Here is a 7,942-nt window from a genome sequence, read left to right as displayed (position 1 = left end):
CTCTCTAGGCCCTGGGCGTACAAAGACCAGGTGCATCCAGGCCTCCGTGCTCAGGTGGACGTAGCGCGCCATTCGGCTGGCGACGCGTGTACGCCAAAAGGCTGCCGCGCCGAACCGTAGGCGCTACTCCGCTGAGCTCCTCGAGCAAATCGCAGCCCTTGGATTTTGTACGAAGGGACCAGATACAGCGCTACAGTAGACCTATTGGATTTCCTGATTGTGTGCGAGAATTTCCTGATTTTTTTAAGAACATGCACGAGAGTCGCGTGTTTTGTATTAACTAGTAAGATGTCTATTAACTAGTAAGATGTCCGTGCTACGCTACGAAATCACAAAAGATCAGGTGAGAATTGTTTATTGAAGTGTCAATAGCCTACTAAATAATTAAAGATGTGCCAAGACATATATCTAAGTGATGCCATATCGTTGATAAGTACACATCGAGCAAAATCAGACATATGGTTTCCGACTGATGAACCTCTCGTCCAAGCCAAACATTTTCTTCTCAATTATCACTTTGCAGAAGACTTTCGGTTCTTCCTACCCAGCTTTCTCCTTGTCCCATAGTGACGGGGTGGAGAGCATCCAACAAATAGAAAATCCATCCAGACACATTTGGCAATTGCGACCACCCCAACCAGCTTTTGGTTAACACATGATCCACCTCCAGTCTGCATTCCATTAACTGCTACAAGAATCCACCATGCAAAAAAGAACTGATACACGAATCTACATACACCGTCACCATGAAAAGAAGCAGTATTTTAGACCGTTACATACCTTAGGCGTCTATGAGGCCATGGAATCATTCGCCAAGCAAAGTATACCCTTCTTTTAGTCATTTGCTCAAAACATATGTACCAATAATATTAGCCCTCGAGCTTGCGCTCATCTACCTTCTCACAAAAAAAGGTATGTAGTATATATAACAATATGTACATACAAAAATGTTAATATTGGACCATTTGTAACTTTATTACATCAACCAGATTTCTGTAAAGATAATGTTCATAACAGACAGCCAAGAAACAAATATTCGGGATGTGGCTTGAAAAATTGGATGTTTCTCCATATATGTGCAATATGAAGTCAACACCAAGAAATTAACATAGAGAAAAATAAAACATAACAAATGCAAACTAACACTTTATCAGAAAGGAAGGAATGGAGAATTGACAAGACAAACACCGCAACCACAACATTTTGCAAAGATAATTTGCTACCTACATCTGTCAATGATGAAAATGATAGAATAGGCAAGGCACAACTACAGTCTGGCACATAGGGGCAAATACTAATTATTCTCTCTGTAGGGCATAGGCCAACAACTTTGAACTACAATAGAGTTGGTGTGCTTCCATGCTCGCGATGAAATTATATCAGCTATTGGCAACAAAGACACAGATAAATAGAACAGGCTGAAGTGCATTACTTGTATCAGGATTTAAAACAGCGACCATCCACCTAAATACCGACAGTACAGTAAAGCAGCAGCTCTGAACTGTTGGAAACATTAATTTACAAAATTTTGAAGTTCACCTTCTAGATAATACGAATCTCCTGAGGATATAGTTACTCATGCATGAGCTTTGACATGGTCAAGCATGTCGAGCATACAAGTTTCCTCTAAAGGTATTTGTTCAATTTTGCACTTATATTATCCGGAACTTTGTGTTCATGCAAGTGACCATGTTTGCTTGATTCTAGCCCATGCAAAGGTCTGTGAGCAGATTGCCTAAGGCTCTTCAACAAGCGTTCTCCCTGTCTCCCATCAGGTAATTGGCCCAAGTGATTATAAATTATTAAGCTATTGATTAGTCTATATATCTAAAAGAGCTGATCAAATAAGTAATACTGGGGATGACATCATATCAACTATTGCAGACCCGAAGTTGATCCAATAATAAGCAAATAACATAAGCAGTATTGGGGATGAAATATACGTGCGCGCACCTCCCAGCGGATGGAATCGCAAGAGCGAAGCATGGAGGCAGAATACAGTAGCATCGGCACGGACGATGCGAGGTGCTGTGCCAGTGTGATTGCGCTACTGCTGGCAGCACGTATCCTGGAAGCCGAGAACTGAGACGTGGCGGCTCCGTCACGGTAATATGAACAGTTCAGAGCTTGCAATGCTCGTCAAAATAAACACGGGATACTCCTCGTCCCCCGCAGACCCGGCTGCTGTCCGTGAGCGCACAAGGAACACAGCCAGTGGGAGACGGATGCTGGCGTAGACACCATTAAGCAATCGAATTTGCAAAAAGGAAAATCTTACCAAACCATATAACCTGGAGATTGAATGAAGACCAAACCCAACACCAGGGGTATTCAAAGTAGACGTTCCTAGATAAAATATTGAGAAAAGTATATTTTTCGTCCCTCAACTTTCGGCGAAGTCTAGATTTGGTCCCTCAACTCTAAAACCGGACAACTTGCACCCTTAACTATTGAAACCGGACAAGATTCATCCCTGGTCACAGTTTTGACCAGTCTCAGTGCTGTCTCACCCCGGTTTTGAACGCGTCGACTCAAATTCGCTTACTTTTTCCCAAGGCCGCTTTATGTTTTCAATTCGGGTATTTTTTTCAAATACGTGAACTTTTAAAAAAATTGTGTATTTCTTTCAAATCTGCGTACATTTTTCAAGTTCACATACTTTTATCAAACCCGCGTACTTTTTTTAAGTTCATGTAGTTTTTCGAATTCATCTATTTTTTAAAAATTGACATACTTTTTCATGTAGTTCCTCTCTCCGTCTTGTTCCTCTGCCCCCACGAACTCCCGCTCAGCTCAAGCTCCACTGCGTGCGTGGGGAGAGAGGAAAAGGGAAGAGAGGAAAAGGGAAGAGAAGGGGGAGCTCCTGCATGCCACCCTAGCGTTCAGGCGCATGCACATATAGCACACGCACTATCGATCCAATGGCTCCGCCTCGTGCGGGCTGGCAAGGGGGCGCAACAAAGTTGAGTCGCAGATTAAGAATTCATTGGTGCTTGGATTGGGGCGGCAAGCCGGCGGCGGTGCTGGGCTCGATCCGGCATCTCACGTCGGTGGGGTGGGGGATGGGGCGACGACCGGCGCAGTGGGAATGTTCCGACGGCGGGGAGAGGATGGGCTCTGGCGGCGCTAGGAGTAAATATCATAAAACTACCACTTTTCGTGCTAGGGTTTCAAAAAACCACCACTTTTTTGTTTGTGACTGATACCTACCACTTTTCTCGTCGGTTGTCTCAAAAAACCCAAATCGCCCGTTGCTAGCGTTTTGAACCGTTTTCTGACGGTCCGGGCCCGCCTGTCAGACCACGTCAGCGCCGCGCGTGACGGCGAGGCCGTTAACGGCCGTTACTCGGACCGACCGGTGCGGTCGGACCGCACCCGCTCGCTCGCTGCCTTTCTCTCTCTGTCGGCAGCATCTCTCTCTCGCTCCTCCTTTCCCCCGTGCTCTCTGTCTCTCCCGACGATGGCGGCGGCGAAGAAGAAGGACGACGGCGAGCCTGGGGCGACAGCCAGCGGCGAGGGCGGTGCTCACTCCGAGGTCAACAAGTGGCTAGGCAGCGCAAGTTTCCCGACCCAGCGCTCGTCTGGGCCACCGACGCAGGAGGTCCAGATCTCGCCGGCGTTCCGCGCGGCCAGGGCAGTGGCCAAATGCATCCACGCGGATCCAGAAGGCGGGCACCAGTGGGCCTCCTCACTTGGTGGCGTGGAGTAAGTTATGAATTGTTTTAATTACTTTTCTTAGTTTATTTATGAACTAGGGTTAGGATTTGTTTCTTAGATTGTCAATGAATTAGTTTCTTTGGTATATTATTATGTATACATTGTAAGCAATATATGAATTAGGGTTTAGGTTTGGATGAAATGTTGTGCAAGTGAAACTGTTGCATACTTTTTAACTTGAAAATCTGAAGAAATCTGAATGTGTTGTTTCTTTTTTTGCATAGTTTGGATGATGAAGTATGGGAATTGAGGCTGCATTTTCAGGGTAGAGACAACATGGAAAGGAAGTTTTCCTTATCAGAAATGAATTACCTGTTATTGTTAGCACTTATTGAACTTGAGGGCTATGGTTGGATGCCTATCTGTCATATGTTAAGGATGAGGGTAAGGGGCTGGAGGGGATTGAGGTTTTGGACAGTGATGAGAAGGTGGAGGAGATGCTAGATTTGTTTGCTGAGAAGAAAGTATTGAACATAACAGTGAGAGAGGCTAGTGACCCAAATCCAGCAGATGCAAACATGGACCACACCTTGCTTGAAGAGCAGATTCCAATGAGTCAAGTTGGTGATCCCATTGTTTATAGTGTTTCCCAAGAAGGTGTCCTTTTCCCTGTCTCAAATTCTTCACAGCCTCCAGTTGTGCCTGTTGATCCATATTTTAACACACAGCAGAGCTGTAATTTCAACAAGGGAAAAGAGGCAGTGGAAATTGAAGGCATTGAAGCAGAAGATCAAGATGAAGATGAGTTGGACAAATCCTCTTCAGATTTTGAGTTTTTCAGGGGTGATTACAGAGGGAAGAAAATTTCATACAAGTCTTGGGCTAGGGAAGAAGATGAAGGTGGTGAAGGAACAAGTCAGCACTACAAGGAAGAGGAAGAGATGGCTGAGCATTATTTTGGGGATGCTTCTGAACCCTTAGAGTTTTGGCAGGAGCCAAATGGTTCTGAAGAAGATGATGAAGAAGAAGCTTCAGATCATGTGAAAACTGTGGCACAGAAGATACCTGTGAGGAAACAAGGCCCAACAAGCAGATCACACAGTGAGCCAGATCACATAAAGTTTGAAGATTTCGTGCCAGAAGCTGATGAGTTCTGCTTTCCAGGTGATGAAGGCATTTCTGATGAAGAAGATGATGCACCTAGGTTGCCTTGTGGCAGGAAGAGAAAATTGAAGAAGAAGGAGAGAATATGGTATGATTCCTCTAGGCCTGATGCACATGAACAGTTTAGGATTCATTTGTGCTTTCTGAATGTGGTAGAGTTCAGAGAAGCATTGAGAAACCACCATGTTAGGACACTAGGAACTTTGAGTACCATAGGAATGATCCAAGTAGGATCATAGCCTGGTGCTCAGATAGAAAGCATGGTTGTGAGTTTTATATTACTGCTTCTAAGATTGCCCATGAGTCAACCTTTAGCATCAAGAAGATGAATCTTGATCACACCTGTGGAGCAAGTGGAGAGAACACAAAGGTTACCATGAAGTGGGTTGCAAAGGCTGTTGAGGATACTGTAAGATCCAATCCTGGTGCAGGTGTTGAGACTATACTGAGTTATACAAAAAAGAAATTTGGAGTACATGTTCCAAAAAGTTTGGCCTACAGGGCAAGGAGGAAAGCAGTTGATGTTGTGCAAGGGGATCACAAGATACAATACTACAGGTTAAGAGACTATCTGCAGTGTGTTTTGGACACAAACCCTGGTAGTAGGTGTGTTGTGACAACAAAGGAATTTGAACTCCACCCAGCACCTACCCCAAGGTTTCATTACATGTTTTACTGTCTGTTTGCTTGTAAGGAGGGGTTCCTAAATGGTTGCAGGCCTTTCATAGGTAAATCTAGTCTGTATAGTGCTTAAAAGGGGATTGCATTACATGTTGCTGCTTACTAATGGCTTAAAATGCAGGTCTTGATGGATGCTTCATCAAACTAAGCACTGGGCAGCAAATCCTGGCAGCAACAGGGAGGGATGGCAACAACAACATCTTCCCTATTGCATTTGGTGTTGTTGACAAGGAGGAGACAGATAGTTGGACTTGGTTTCTTACACAGTTAAGGACAGTAATTGGTAGTGGCAACAAGTTTGGGCCCTACACAATTATGTCAGACAGGCAAAATGTACAACTACTCTTCATGATTTAACTGCTTCTCCTTTCACTATGTACTGCTTTTCCTTGCACTATGTAATGCTTTCTCTACTTACTTCACTAGTTATTAATACAAAATCAATGAACAGGGTCTGCTCAATGCAATAGAGGATGTATTTCCTGATTCCCCTCAAAGATTTTGTTTAAGACACATATATGCCAACTTCCAATCAGCTGGGTTTAGAGGGGATGAATTGAAAAAACATCTAGACCAGGCTGCATATTCTTTCACTAAGCATGGGCATGATCTGGGCATGGAAGCATTGAAGAAAGAGAGTGAGGAGGCATGGAAGTGGTTGTCCAACATACCAGTCCATACTTGGGCCAGGCATAGAATGGATACTATATGCAAGACAGACTTTGTTGTAAACAATCTTAGTGAAGTTTTCAACAGGATGATTCTGGATGTTAGGAACAAGCCCATAAGGACAATGCTTGAAGGAATTAGGACAAAACTCATGATCAAGTTTCAGAAGATTAGGGAGAAGACAGAGACATGTAGGTGGGATATCACACCCACTTACTCTGAGATATTGGAGGAGGCCAAGAAGTGGGCAAAATATTGTGATGCATATATGGCTGGACCAGGCATTTGGCAAGTTACAAGTAGTTCAGAAAAGACCTACTGTGTAAACCTAAACAACTACACTTGTGACTGCAGGAGGTGGGATATGACAGCTGTTCCATGTAGTCATGCTATAGCAGCAATGCAGAAGGTGAAGCTACACCCTGAAGATTTTGTCCATGAGTTCTTCAAGAAGCCCCTCTACTATGAAACCTACAAGCATATTATATACCCTGTTCCAGGCCCTGATTGTTGGCCACACACCATGGGGGATGACATATCTCCTCCAGTATTCAAAGAAAAGAAGGGTAAAAAGCAGACAGCTAGGAGGAAAGGACATTTTGAGGTGCCTGCCAAGAAGGATGCATCAAGAATTGGGATAGTGACTTGTAGCAATTGCAATAAGCAAGGTCACAGATATACCACATGTGGTGTTCCACTGAAACCCAAACTGCAGATGAGAAAGAATAATCACCAGGTATGCTTATTGATAAAGAAATTTCTGTTTCATAGGCTAGGTGGTTTAATTCTAATTTGCTTTTTTAAATGTGCAGGACAATAGGTCAGACTACTCTTCATCTACCAGAGCTACTACAGGTGTGGTTGCACCACCACCACCATCAGCACCATCAGCACCAGCCATAGCTAGGAAGAGGCCTGCAACAGCCACAACTACTCCAGGACCAGCAAAGAGGAACAAGGCAGCTGCTTCTGCTACTCCAGCACCTACCACATTAGCACCTGCCAAGAAGACCAAAGCAACCAAGAAGACAAGGGCTCCTAGCACATCTTCACCAGCCAAGAACACAAGGTCATCCATTGCCTCTCCAGCAAAGAACACCAGAGCATCAACAGCTAGCAGAGGAGGGGGGTACACAGGTTTCAATGCTCCAAGGCAAGCTGCTCACTCTGAGATGGAGATTGGGTCCAAGAGGGTTAGGAAGCCAACTGGAAAGTGGAAGGCATATTTCACTGCTAGTGGTAACTATTGAGTGCTGGAAAGTTGTCTTGTTTGCACTGTATGAGTGCTGAAACTTAAGTGTTTGCTTGCTGAAACCTATGTATTTGTTTGCTGAAACTTGAGTGTTTGCTTCCTAAAACCTATGTATTTGCTTCCTGAAACCTGAGTATTTGGTTCTTGAAACCTATGTATTTGCTTGCATTATGAAACCTGAGTGTTTGCATTATGAAACCTGGGTGTTTGTGACTTCTGGGTTGCACTTCCTGGTGCAAACATTGTTTCAAACTTCTGGGTTGCACTACGTGAGTGTTTGAAACTTATGAGCTTTGCAACTGATGCACAGATTGATAGAAACATTCTTTCAAAGAATCAAACATTCTTTCAAATAATCAAACATTCATAGATTCCACCATGCAAACATTCTTTCATACAAAGAGTTGTACAGAAAGTGGAAGGGATACATAGCTCATACTCTTATTCATAATTAAATAACTACTAACAACTCTCAATCGTAACGACCGAAGAAACGGCGCCACTTTGCTCTGGTAGAAG

The sequence above is a fragment of the Aegilops tauschii genome, chromosome 3 (genome assembly GCF_002575655.3).
Source record: "Aegilops tauschii subsp. strangulata cultivar AL8/78 chromosome 3, Aet v6.0, whole genome shotgun sequence".
NCBI lineage: Eukaryota > Viridiplantae > Streptophyta > Magnoliopsida > Poales > Poaceae > Aegilops > Aegilops tauschii.
Note: the sequence above shows the minus strand (reverse complement) of the source record.